The sequence below is a fragment of the Periplaneta americana genome, chromosome 8 (genome assembly GCF_040183065.1).
Source record: "Periplaneta americana isolate PAMFEO1 chromosome 8, P.americana_PAMFEO1_priV1, whole genome shotgun sequence".
Classification (NCBI taxonomy): Eukaryota; Metazoa; Arthropoda; class Insecta; order Blattodea; family Blattidae; genus Periplaneta; species Periplaneta americana.
In genome coordinates, this window is record NC_091124.1 from 128,075,001 (window position 1) to 128,089,569 (window position 14,569).

Here is a 14,569-nt window from a genome sequence, read left to right on the forward strand (position 1 = left end):
AAGCAGGGATTCCATTCTCCTTCCAAAGCGTATTTCAGGTCTTGCTTGTTGCAAATTTGCCTTGAACGAATTCTGCTTTTCAGATGTTCCCATAAATTCTCAATGGGGTTAATATCCGCAGACTGTAGGGGCGTTTCCATGTACTTTTATGCTCGACCATGCCGAAATGTAGTAATTATACACCTGGTAGTAGCCCTTTAATGCACCTCATTAAAGTACACCTATTCATTATAGTACAGTTGTTCAGCCAATGAGAAATCACCATTGTAGCATTATAAAAGCGCAAGTATCGATTATTCTCGGATATGCAATCGAAAGACAACTAGCGAAACGTCACGGAGGGTGGAAATCCAATACTGTCGCAGAAGGTTATGTTCTGTTACTGTAATAATTAGCGTTAATTGTAAATAATATTCAAATAAATTCAATTTGTCATCTCGTTTTTCAATTCTAAATCAATTTCCAGGTTATATCAAAATTAATGTTCATGTTATTCTCTAGATTATATCAAGGTAAATGACATTCGTTCCTCGGAAAAAATCAATACTTTCGCGTCTGCGCACATCTCACAATTTAGGTCAGTTCCGCTCCTCACTTACATAACCATAACATGAATACTTATGAATAATTTCAAGTTAGAAATATGGTCGAGCATAAAAAGTCGTATGAAACTTGCCTATAATGGTAAGTAAGACGCTCGTATGAAAATTATGAAACTCGCATTCGTTTCATAAACATACTCGCGTCTTAATTACTACTATTATAGGCTCGTTGCATAATGTACTATTATGTGTTACACAGAATACATAAGAGCGTATTGAAAACGGTGTGCTTGGGGCCATTATCTTGCATAAATACAACATCTTATCTAATCCCCATTTTTTCTGCAGATGTATGAAGAATGGTCTTTAGTATGTTTGTATACTGTTGATGATCCATGACGCCATCGATAAAATGCAAGGTCCCTACTCCAGAGGCACTCATGCAGTCCCATACCACTAAACAACCACCGCCATGTTTCACAGTGGGTTGGAGATTTTGCTTTTCTAGCTCTATATTCTTCATCCATCGTACACTACTTTTAACACTTGAATATAAATAATTGATTAAATGGCGATCTTACTCGTGTTAGGGGAGGTTGCCCTATTATCGGTCAGACCATAATACCGGTCACCAGGTAGTTACACATTTATAAGCTATATAGGAGAAGCAACCTGTTATGAAGTGGTAGCCGGTGACAAAGGTACCTTGTTCCTCGCATAGGGTTCAATGTTTGCCTCGCCAGTCTGGAGGAAACCTTTGAGAAGTGAGCGCCACGTGGTTTTTGTATTACGCTGTTAACGTTTGGACCATTACTGATTGTGTTTAGGTGAGTTGTTCTTATCTATTATATTTTATTACATACTTAACATACCTAAGCAATGACTTAATGTGCTTACATTACGAAAAATTTTGTTATATATAATTCATTTGTCATTGTCTTCATAACCCTTTTCTTGCCCTAGTGCCGGTCACTATGTCTGTTCCTAATACCGGTCATGCAGAAAGTCTCGTAACAACTGTAGTAAACTTATTGTACATTTTAGGGATTATTGTCAAGATGGCAGCAACCAAGAAAGGAAAATGGGATGAAAAAATATGAAAATGGCTGTTGATGGTATGATGGCGGGAACATTGACTCTGAGGGAAGCAGCTGGTCGCTTCTCTGTCCCTAGAAGCACTTTGGATGACCGCGTATGTGCTCTTAAAAAGGGGAAATGCATTCAAATTGCACCCTCAATTGGAAGGTTTAAACAAACCTTTGATGATGAACTAGAGGGCGAATATCTTGATAGCTGTTTCTTGCCTGTAAATAAAACTTAATTCTTAAAGCTAGCCTATGCTCTGGCTGAGCATTTCAAATTGCCCCACCGATTCAATAAAATGATGAAAACTTCAGGGAACAAGTTTTATCGGGGATTTATCAAGCGGCATCCCGAATTTTCTCTGCATTGTGCTCAGTCAACAAGCCTGCAGAGAGCTCAAGGCTTTAACAAGGAGTAAGTAGATGCTTTTTTTTTTTTGACAAATTAGAAGGACTTATGGATAAGTACTCATTCCCTCCAAACAAGATATTCAATTGCGACGAGACGGGTGTCAGTGTTGTACATTCAAATTCTGAGAAAGTGTTGTCCATTAAGGGGGAAAAACAAATAGCCTAAGCAAGCTAACATCAGGTGAACGGGCCAGGAATATCACAGTGATGTTTTACATCAATGCTGCTGGTGATCAATTCATCCCGCCTTTATTTGTATTTCCGAGGATTCGAATGAATCCACAGCTGATGAAAGATGCGCCTGATGGTAGGATTTTCGATGCTCAAGAAAGCGGCTGGATTTCGGTTTCAGCATTTATTAAATGGCTGAAGGCTTTGATTGAGAGAGTAAATCCTACAGACCAACTCCAGTTTTGCTCATCTTAGATGGCCATAGTACACACAAAGATCTTCAAGCTATTATTCTTGCCAAAAAGCATCACGTCCATATGTTGAGCCTTCCCCAACAAACAAACATAAACTCCAGCCTCTGGATCGTGCAGTCATGAGGCCTTTCAAATCTGCATACAATGCATACTTGTGAAGAGTGGATGAGCAAGTATGGAAAACTGGGATTGAAAATCACTGACAAAGACATCTGCGGATTGGTAGGAACTGCGTTCACCAAAATATGCAGGATGGAATTGGCAAAGTCAGGATTCCAATGTACAGGAATATATTCCTTCAACAGGAAAATTTTTGAGAACTGGATTTCCTACCAGCGTCAAACACAAGAAAAGTGGCAGAGGGAGGTGAACATGGCAAACCTTCAGCAGAGTCTTCAGATTTCAATGTCCACTCTTTGCCAGAGTCATTACCGACACTTCCGAAAAATCCAGTGGTTGACATGGCTGTTCCTTCGACGTCTAGATCTACAGACTTCCAGAAGACCATAGCTAAGGTCTCTCCTGTATCTGATGACCTGCAGAGAAAAATCGTTAACAGAAAAAAGAGAGGAGAAAAAATTGAAATTCTAACATCCATCCCCTTTATAAATATGTTAGAATAAAAGGAGGAAATCAAGCGACAGAAGAAACAAATAGCGTTGTGTGGGAAAAATGACCCTAAGAAGAAGGCAATTTCAGGCGGTATGCCTACCAGCTTGGGAATGAAAATGAAGTCAACAAAAAAGACGAAAATGATACCGAGGAAACTGAATGCATTATTTGTGGCAAATCTTTTGAGGATTGGGTGCAGTGTTGCAAGTGTTGTGGTTGGGCTCATGTAGGTTGTGCAGACAGTGACCAAATAGTGTATTTTGTGTGTGAGAATTGCAAGAAATGACTAAGAGTGACACATATCAAGAGAATAGACATAATTGTATTATTTTCATTTAAATTTTGTGTAACTCTTCAGTCATACCTTTGTTTTTCCATGTAAACAAACGTGACCGGCACTGGGAACAGTTTTTTGAAAGTCATCATCTCAATAGTTTAGGAAACACTAAATCATGGATAATTAAACGTAAGTTATTTGATACAATTCTTGTACTGACTTATTTTTCATGTTATCCCGTATCTTAGATTTCAGTTTTGTTTAAATTCATTAACAGATTTACTTCAAATAATGAGAAAGGCTTAAGTGACCGTTACTAGGGCAACCTCCCCTAATTGTGTAAGCATGTGCGGCTTACAGCTGTTTCGGTGCTTCTTCACACCATCCTCTGAGCCTACTAGATCTCGGCGTCATCTTGAACTTCGCTGCCTGTTGTGTGGGTGCGTTGTTGAAAAGTGTTGAAATGTGGTGTCAAATAGTGTGTCTGTTCTGAAATTGATCTGTGTGTTGAGAATTTGATCAGGGTGTGTTTTAGTGTGTCTGTATATTTCAACACACTAGAACAATATGAAATATACAAACACACTAAAACACACCCTGATCAAATTCTCAACACACAGATCATTTTCAGAACACACACACTATTTGACACCACATTTCAACACTTTTCAACAATCGAACGCACCCACACAACAGGCAGCGAAGTTCGAGATTACGCCGAGATCTAGTAGGCTCTGAGGATGGTATAAACCGCACATGTTTACACAATTAACACGAGTAAGATCGTCATTTAATCAATTATCTATATTCTTCGTCCTCCAGACTTTTCTTCTTTCATCTGAAGAAAAAAATATTGAATTTAGATTCGCCAGTAAAAATGGCGCTGTTCCAAAATTCTTGGGTGATGTTGATGTGTGTTTTAGCGAAATGTAATCTCTTCTTTCTGTTTTGTTCGCTTACAAAGCATTTTCGTCGGGCTGTTCTCCCATGTAGTTCGTTAGCTCTTAGTTATGAACAATGCTAGCAGAAGTACTAATATTCAAGTCATTCTTGACACTAGCTGCTAATTTCGGTGCACTGATTTGAGGATTTTGCTTTACTCTCTTCGTTAATGCTCTCTCAGTATATACATCCAGTTTTCTCTGACGTCCTGATCTGTGGCTATTTTTCAACGATTTTCGTTCGCCGACTCTATCAATTATATGCTAAATGGTTGCTCTTGATGTTCCAATTATTTTACTAATTTCATTTAGCGATTTACACTCATTATGTAAGCGAATAATTATACCTCTCTCTTCGACTGTAGTCTCTCTTCCTTTGCGCCCCTTTACAACGTTGATTTGCATCCACGAAACAACACACCTGCACAGCAACGTACTCAGGGCCAGACTGAATAACAACGCTACCAGAAACACCCCCACTCGACTGCACGTACACTTGCTATTGACTGAAACGTAATATTGTATCAATACTTTTTTTTGTGTATTTCTGTCGTTTCGGATTCTTCTATTCTAAAACAAAATTTCTTTCAAGAATTCTTCGTTCCTATTTCAAGATTCAATCAAATGAAGAGTAATAGATTATACCAGTTTCACGTTTTCACTAAATATCACGAGCATGCGTAATTAATACGCAGTTTTTGCAACTTGCGTTAGGTGTATCAATACTTTCTACACTCACTGTATATATATCTCTAAAAGGCCACTTAAATGATCTAAATATAAAACTTATGTTTAATACAGTTGCTAGTTTAAAAAAAGTGACATTTTATGTATTAACGAGACAATATCGTGTGTAATGTATGTAAAATTGAAATAAAAACCAGAACAACTCACGCTATAGAGAAACACTGCAACAGTACATCACACAGGAAATGCGTTGAAATGAAATCTGAGGAACCATCTACATCATCATCATCATCATCATCATCATCATCATCATCATCACCACCACCACCATCATCATAATCATATCCACACCTGTAGAGTAACGGTCAGCGTGTCTGGCTGCGAAACCAAGTGGCCCGGGTTCGAATCCCGGTCGGGGCAAGTTACCTGGTTGCGGTTTTTCCGGGGTTTTCCCTCAACCCAATACGAGCAAATGCTGGGTAACTTTCGGTGCTGGACCCCAGACTCATTTCACCGGCATTATCACCTTCATATCATTCAGATGCTAAATAACCTAGATGTTGATACAGCGTCGTAAAATAACCCAATAAAGTAAAAATAAAAATCATCATCATCATCATCATCATTTAGTTGTGCGGGTCTAGCGACACGTGCAACATGACGTTCAGTACAAATATTCCTCTATAGAAATTGAGTGATCCCCATTTTAGAGGTTTTCTTCAGAAATTCTCTCGATATAAAAACTGTTTAAGCGATTGGCGAAGACGATTCAGCTTCGACAACTTACGAGAATATATCGTCGTTTACTGCAACGCTGGTAATTGCATCAATGATGACGAGCACTGAACCTTGCAAGATATGTACTACAGTACTTTATTTTTCTTTTCCTTCTGACTGTACGGAGATACAGCAGCATGTTGACGTCGTCCGTTTACGTTTAAAACCTGTTGAACCAATGGTCTGAATGAAAAAAAATGTAACATATAGTAAATGTGCACCTACATTCAACGATAAGTCATCCCGCATCCACTGTCTAGTAATGACAATAATTATTGCGTCATTAACATGAAACAAATTTTATGTTAGTATATATGAGGGTCAGATGCTTAAATTGACTACACAATGGCACTACAGTACAGTCTGTCGTATAGATTCTGAAGCGGTGATATGACACAATGATCGTGGGACCCAGGTACAAAATGCCATCGTGTTCCGACCTTTCACATTAGTAGGCTACTCTTCCGGCTTCAAGAAAAGTTTATAAAAGCAAAGAAACAAATGAAAAAGAAACGATGTGCTTTGGTGGCTAAACCCATCAATGCCTGTGAAGGTCCACGAAAGAAAAGTCGTAGAAATTCGAGAGCAGATATTTTATTTCATTTTCTCTTTTTTCATGGTTTGTGTGGCATAGAAATGTCAGTCCTGATGTCAGGTCGTTTGGAATCAGAGCTCGTAAATATTTCTCCCTCGACAGAAGACCGTACAGATACTGCTAAAATTCCTTCGAAACGCAACGCTGCAGTTATCAAGATATTTTACATGCAATATTAATAGAACAATTAATAGTGCAATTTGTTAATTCCGTCCTTTGACGTGACACAGGCACCGGATACAAATAAAACAGATCCCAGTTCGATTCATGGCAAAAGTGAAGGGGGTCTCTCTCTCTCTCTCTCTCTCTCTCTCGTAGACCTATATTACCCGTCCAAGGCAAGTGAGAGCCACTTGTTCTGTTTACGAACGATACCGCCCTGCAGGCAGTACAGTCGGACTATAGAGGCAATTGAAGCACCAGATACTAACGCAACATCATATTATACGGCCACGCGTCGTATTTATCTGGATTTCATGGTATCATTTTTGCTTGGAGATAAGAAAAAAATTCTTATATCATTACATACATATATGAAATAACAAAAGTTAATAATTATGAGTGATGTATTTAGTTACACATAATTTTAGTTATTTGTTATAAATAATACATTTCATGAAACATAATATATAGCATTCCGCCGATGCATTTATAACACAAAAAGTATTATTATCATTATCAAAATTATAATTACACTGTGAACATAATTCACTTGCAATAATATTTAATGTTTTTATATAGACACAATAGTTGTTGTCACACCCAGAACGAAGAGATTACATATCATTGTCACGTTCGCGAACTGTCCCGGGCACTGACCCATAAAGTGGCGAACTGTCCCGGGCACTGACCCATAAAGTGGGACGATCTGTTGCTCTTTAATGTCTGCTGCCGACAGTCATCTTCGCTTGCAGTTTCACTCAATGGGGATATAACTGAAATAATTTTGTCCATTATTTCCTCTGGCTGCAGTTTCAGTCTCTGAACCAGCTGTTACGGGCGTTGTTACTTCATCTTCGCATTGTGATTCCTCACTGTTAGTGATCCTAACACTAATAATATTTTCAATTCCTTCTTCTATCAGTAGGCCTATATCGCATCTCCAATAGTTATTCGCGACACCTTTCACCATCACAATGGTTGTTATCCTATCATTCTGGGTTATTGATGCAACGTAGTTTGTCGTCATTTTCTTAGGTTTGACAGAGAAATATGATGGACATTTTTCTATTCGATTCTTTCATATTCTATAATGTAACAACAGTGGAAATATAAATCTTACAAGCTTCCTCGTTAATACATTGTTGGCACCTGTTAGTTTAAGTACAGACGCATAAAAATCATAAGTGGTGAACATAATATTTCACCAGTACATCATACAGTGATGATACCCTGGGCATTTGACGACATAAACCGTTAATACCGACAAAATATTAGAAAATAAGACTTAAGGAGAGTTCCTTGTTATCGCATGCAAAATAATAGTGAAATTAGCCTATTTTCAAGTATTCATAAATATATTACTATTTATCAGAGCTCTTTCATTTTTTTTGTGATGTATGTATACACAATAAGCTTTAAAATACAAAAAGGATGGTTACTCTAGAGAACATCTTTCCCCTTAAAATAATTTTTGAATTGAAACATAATTTTTTTTATAAATTCACTACATGCTTGTGATTGGGCACACTCTATTCACTTATTGTAGCACACATTGATTTGAAATTTTAGCCACTTATTGCTATTAGATACTAAAGAACACCCTATAAAATTATTAATATATCAGCAACATTATGGGCATAGGTCTTATACCATTCTTCACCGTTAAAAATTAATCGTAATGATTGGTATAAGACCTGTGATCATAATATTGCAGATATATTAATAATTTTAGTAGGATGTATTTTAGTACCTATTAGCAATAAGTGGCTAAAATTTCAAATCAATATGTGCTATGATAAGTGAATAGAGTGCTCCTAATCATAGGCATGTAGTGCACTTATAACAGAATTATGTCGAAATTCAAATATTATTTCAAGAGGAAAGATTTACTCTAGACTAACCATCCTTTTTGTATTTTAAAGCTTATTGTGTATACACACATCACTAAAAAAATTGAAGAACTCTGATATATATAGTATTATATTTATGGCTACTTGAAAATAGGCTAATTTTACCATTATTTTGCACGCGATAAGAAGGAACTCCACTTAAGGCAAAATGATCATTTTACTGCATTATGACTTGCATTTCACCCAGACGGAAGTCCTTAATACCGAATGAAAACCTCTAAGTCTTTTCTTTTTAAAAGATTTTCAGAAACTAAAAATTGTAAAAAAGAAGTGACTTAAGCCCCATTGACCATGAACCGAAGAATTATGAAAATAAAAATAAACATTTTACTATAGGTAAGCCTATACAATAATCTTTAGATCTCCTGCGGTTCGGTGAAAAATTTGATCAGAGAGCTAGTGTTTTCACTGGTTATAGTAGAGACTACAAGACAACATTTGTACATCCTTACGTTTTCAATTTCGGAATTTTTTTCGATCCGCCCTACCGACTGAGAGGGAACACAGCCACAGCAGATAAAGCTTAGTTCGCAGAGCCGCCGGGTACTTACTCGCCTTGGAAGTGTAATATCTTTTGACATGGGTTTGCCTTGGATTATTTACAGGTATAAAAGCGTGCTAATCACATTAGCAGCGAGTCCTGCCTTCAGCCAATGTCTAATCCTGATCCGAAGCATAAGAACATGACCAGCGACTCATTCTACTACTCCTTTTTACTGCTACGGTTATATAGCGTCTGAATGAGATGAAGGTGATAATGCCAGAGAAATGAGTCCAGAGTCCAACCCCGAAAGTTACCCAGCATTTGCTCTTATTGGGTTGAGGGGAAAACCCCATAAAATACCTCAACGAGGTAACTTGCCTCAACCAGGACTTGAATCCGGGCCCGCTCGTACATGGTCAGGCGTGCTAACTATTACTCCACAGCGGTGAACTCTACTATCTATTAAAATAGACATTATAGTGTAATGTCGGTTCGAAATGTTCTGGATTATTCCTCTAACCATAATTAATTAAGTGCCAAAGTTGCCTGAATGTGTGATATCAATTTCCTAGGGCGGCAGAAAGAATAAATGTAATATATAATTTTAAAATAATTATAAATAATTTAGTGTTATATGAATTTTACAAAGGGAAAACGTGAACTAATTTGCGTAATTTGATATCAATTATTTCTGATTCCAGTGTTGACGAACAATAGTCTAAATACATGTTTATACACAACGTTAAAAAATATACAACATTTTAGGAGGTGACAGTATGCATCAAAATAAGAAAACAATGTCTAATAAACATGGGTCCTTCTGAGATCTGAATACTTGTTCATAGGAGTGTACAGCGAGTGTTATATTGTTGATTTATTTTGGTGATTTTTCTGTACGTATTATTTCTTTTGTTAGTTTCCTTACTTAACGTTAACCTATATAAATACTCACGAATATTCTGTATAAGGTATTTAAAACCATACAAGAAATCCATGCAGATTTCAAATATGTAAAAATTAATAAGCTATATTCGTAAGTTACTTAAAATAAATATGTATACTCTAATATAGTTTTTTCCTAAAACTCTGGAATAATGTTAAGGAAATCTTTCCAAAGGAGTAGAGTCTTTCAGCGATTATCTAATTGGGTGTTAACATTGGACAGTGATGCAAAGTTTCCCTCCGATGGTGTGAGAGTAAGTATCTTTGTGTTCGTAACATGCATTCCACTCCGAGTTCTCATCCACATATTTATATAGGTAGGTGTTGTTGTTCAGTCAACTGTGCGAAGACAGGTCTAGATCTCACAAGTGACACCAACAAGGCATCACTCATGAGGCAACTAGGCCAGGAGATAATGGAATATGGTGGGCAGTTCCTTTTTACCTCTCTTGCATACATCGCTGGCTAGCTACATATTACACTAATCAGACTTCAGATGCATATAAACCAATTGTTCTTCCTCTGACATATATCATCAACTGAGATGTACTGCCTGATGGTAAATGCACACATCAGCCAGAACCTCGAATATAATAATAATAATAATAATAATGATAACAATAATAATAATAATGATTTATTTAACCTGGCAGAGTTAAGGCCATACGGCATTCTCTAACACTCAACCAGGAGTAAAAACTGCGTTACAAAAACACTACAAATTTACAAAGTACACTACAATTTTACACACAAAACTGAATAAGATAATAATAATAAAATGTAAACAACAAGTAAGAAGAAATCAGACATAATATATAACATACAGAAAGAAAGAAAAAAGCATAATAAAATGTGAAGAGCAGATCAAAATAAATGAGGCATACAAAGTATAAAACAATAAGACAATTATTATTATTATTATTATTATTATTAATAATAATAATGATGATAAAAAATAAGAATAGTAATAATGATAATAATAATAATAGTGATAATAATACTAATAGTAGTAATAAAATAGTGCAGTACAAAGCATACAATGAATACAATATTTTTAAGTACACACAGTAAGAAAAATTATGATTATATATAGCTCAACTTATCACATCGGAAAATATGAAAACAAAAATATAAAATAAGTTAAATATCACTACAACATAAAAAAGTGTGAATACGTGGAAACATGCAATACAACACTTGTTATAATAGTAAGTTAGTTTGGCAACTCGTCATAAGATAATTTTCTAACTTGGATTTGAAAGATTTCAATGTTCGGCAGCCCTTGACTTCAGGCGGCAGAGAGTTCCAGTGACGAGAGGTAGCAACAGTGAAAGATGAGGAATACAGAGATGATGTCTGAAGTGGAATTTCTAGCGTGTTATCGCGTTGTGATCGAATATTAATATTATGATAGCGAGAGAGGGTATGAAAACGAGCGAATAAATAATAGGGGGATGAAGTGTGCACAATTCGATATAAGGGAGAAAGTGAGTGCAGATTTCTCCTCTCATGTAACCTAAGCCATGATAACTTCTCGAAAGAAGGTGAGATATGATCATAGTATCGAACATTACGAATGAAGCGGACGCACGCGTTATGAACACGCTGTAGTTTCTGAGCGGAATCAATCCTGAGATCACTGAACAAAACGTCGCAATTATCGAAGTGAGGTAGAATGAGTGTCTGTACCAGCGTCTGTTTTAATTTAGATGGATAATGATACAATCTCTTTAGTGAATGCAGAATAGAGAATGCCTTCTTACATGTATATTTAATATGCGTATCCCAATTGAGATTAGATTCGAAATGCACTACGAGACTTTTTACGGTAAGGCTAAACGGGATGATTGTTTCATTCAGTTTCACAGGTGGAATATTCAGGTCGTTGACTTCAGGAATTAATCTACGGTTCGCGAACAGAATAGCCTGTGATTTACATGCGTTTAGGTTAAGCCCAAATTGTTGAGACCAGGAAGAGATGGAATCAAGATCTTCATTAAAACTATTAATGCTATCATTTAGTGCATCAGGACGGGCTGAAATATACAATTGAACGTCGTCTGCATATATTTGATATCTGCAGTGCTTAAATGATTTAGAAATTCCATTTATATAAATAGTGAAGAGCAAGGGGCCTAATACTGATCCCTGAGGAACTCCTATGCCTAAAGTACGCCAGGATGAGAAACGATTATTAGATATGAAACGCTGCTGGCGGCCAGTAAGGTAGGAGTACATCCAGATGATAGCACTATCAGAAAGGTGTAGCGTTTGTAGTTTAGTCAATAGTAGATCGAAGTCAACAGAATCAAAGGCTTTGCTATAAGGCTATGGCCAGACGAGCTGTAATTATAACTGATTTTCAGCGACAATTGAAGCTGGAATTATTATACATTGAGTTAGCGTTAGATAAAATGCAAGCGGCCAGACAGAGAAATAATATGATAGTTTGTGAGGCGCATTCCAAGATCGTGTCCTAACTCGAAAGCGCCTGGATCCATTTCTTCTACTCCAAATAGGCCTGCTGCTGCTGGATGGCTAGATGTGACTACATTTGTAGCTTAGCTGAGGAAAAAGATTCGTATGTCAAGGTGTTCCAAGTGTTATAACCAGCCTTAGGACCCGGGACACTTTAGCAACCAATGAACGCACAACTTGACTATAGAGTTTCTTGAACATAGCAGACAGACATACTGTGAATGTAAACAACGACGTCAATGTGCTGCGTTATATTCTACTACTAATAGTACCCTACAATCTAGTGACAGTGGAAAATGAAGTAGGATACATACCTCAAAAGTTTTCATGTTCCTCGGCGACGCTGAAGGCGTTAGCGTTACAATGAACAACCATGTACATACAACTAGTTCGAAAAAACTGTTCACCATGAATTGAAAATGCATTGTGATGGCCTGAGTTCGTTTCGTAGGGAGAGACGGAAGAATACTGTACCTCTGATCACGAACACTAACGCACAGGTAAACAAAACTCAACGCGCCACCTCGCCCATCTGTACTCCGTTGCACTGGAACTTCACTTCATTCTTAAGTTGTCTCGGATCCTAAGCCTCATTATAACTATTCGCGTTGAGTGGTACGGGGGATGCTTTCGTTGACAACAAACATCTCATTCTGGAAGTGCATACAGTCTCTTGAATGAATGAATACTAGCCATGATGTCCTATGATGGACAAAGGCCTCCTGGGCTGGGGGTAGGACCCCTATACAGGGATGGCTCATGGGTACTCATGTACATGGCGAGCTGATATAGCTGTCGTGAATACTGTAGTGGCACGATTATTAACACTATTATTCTTCAATTAGTCTCAGCACTTTTTTCCTTGTTCATTTTATGCACTGTCCACTTATTACTAACACCAGCACTTTGACAAACACTAAGATTACTATTTACAATGTTTAACTAATACTTTCACAAACACTGACTTTATTATTTATAATATTTTAACTAGCACTTTCACAAACACTGGCTTCACTATTCACAATACTTTAACTAGCACTTTCACAAACACTGGCTTTACTATTTACAATATTTTTACTAGTACTTTCACAAACACTGACTTTACTATTCACTGTATTTTAACATTGACTATGTTCGCTATTTATAATGTCCTTTTTTATACGACACAAAATCTGTAGACTATGAAAACAGAAATTTAAAACATGAAGCTCTTGACACATTCTGATTGTAAATACCGTGTAATGATTTTGAGAGGTTTTCTGTATTGAAATACATACATACATATATACATAAGTTTTCTCCCCATGGGCAGATCTTTCACTACAAACCCAGCATTCTCTAATCTTTCCTATTTTCTGCCTTCCTCTTAGTCTCTGCATATGATCCACAAGTTCCAGAAGAGCTCATATTCCTTTCTACCATGATCGAAGATTTTGTCTTACAAAGTCGGGTATGGTTTTTTCTTCAACTGTTACTTTGCCTTTCCTCTCTTGCTTGGTTACTTAAGAATCTTCTCGCCGTCATCAACGTTGCTAGTCTTATTGCAACTGCAGGTTGTAAATGAAGAGCACTTACATATTGCAACATCCAAAAGTTCTTTGGAACCTGACGCTATCTCTTCCACAGCAGTATTGCTCCTTACTTTCATCTTCAAGATATTCACTTTCGTGTGATAGTTGGTGATCACTGATCAGTAGGGACCGGATTTTTATGTAATTACATATTATATCCCTTTCAACCTAACCGCATATAAATAACAAATCTTTCCGGATCTTGTATTACCATTAATACAATTAAAATTTGATACTACATATTTTTAAATATTTACCCCACATTACATATTATGGCTTGATATTACATAACTCTACATCTTTTCTGAAAGGAAAAAAAAAATCTGCTGGAGAAGTTTACATTTTGAAATACACAGATTTAAAAAGCCTCTTTACTTACCCAAGAAAGGATATATTTCAGGAAAGTAGTTCCAGAGAGTAATAGAGGCACTCACCCTATACCGCCTACTGTAAATATGAGTGAATAAAAGACAATCTTTCTCATACAACTACCTTGTATTGTAAAAATCACTCAGAAAGTAGCGTTGCCTCATGCGGTGGAGTGGGATGAGGATGACATGATTTGGCTCGAACTATAATTGTTCTGCACACGTCTTAACAAGTCGTTCCCATGCAATTTGCAACCTTACCCACCCTCTTCCTAATCCTTCCAGGGAAAACTCGTATCAAATGT

At 36.9% G+C, this 14,569-nt stretch overlaps 1 protein-coding gene across 2 annotated transcripts in view; it reads right to left on the bottom strand.

Annotated features, from left to right (window-relative positions):
* The window catches only part of Kul (Kuzbanian-like), a 690,443-nt gene that overhangs the window by 70,003 nt on the left and 605,871 nt on the right, over positions 1–14,569 (bottom strand). The gene's annotated exons all lie outside the window — the stretch shown is intronic.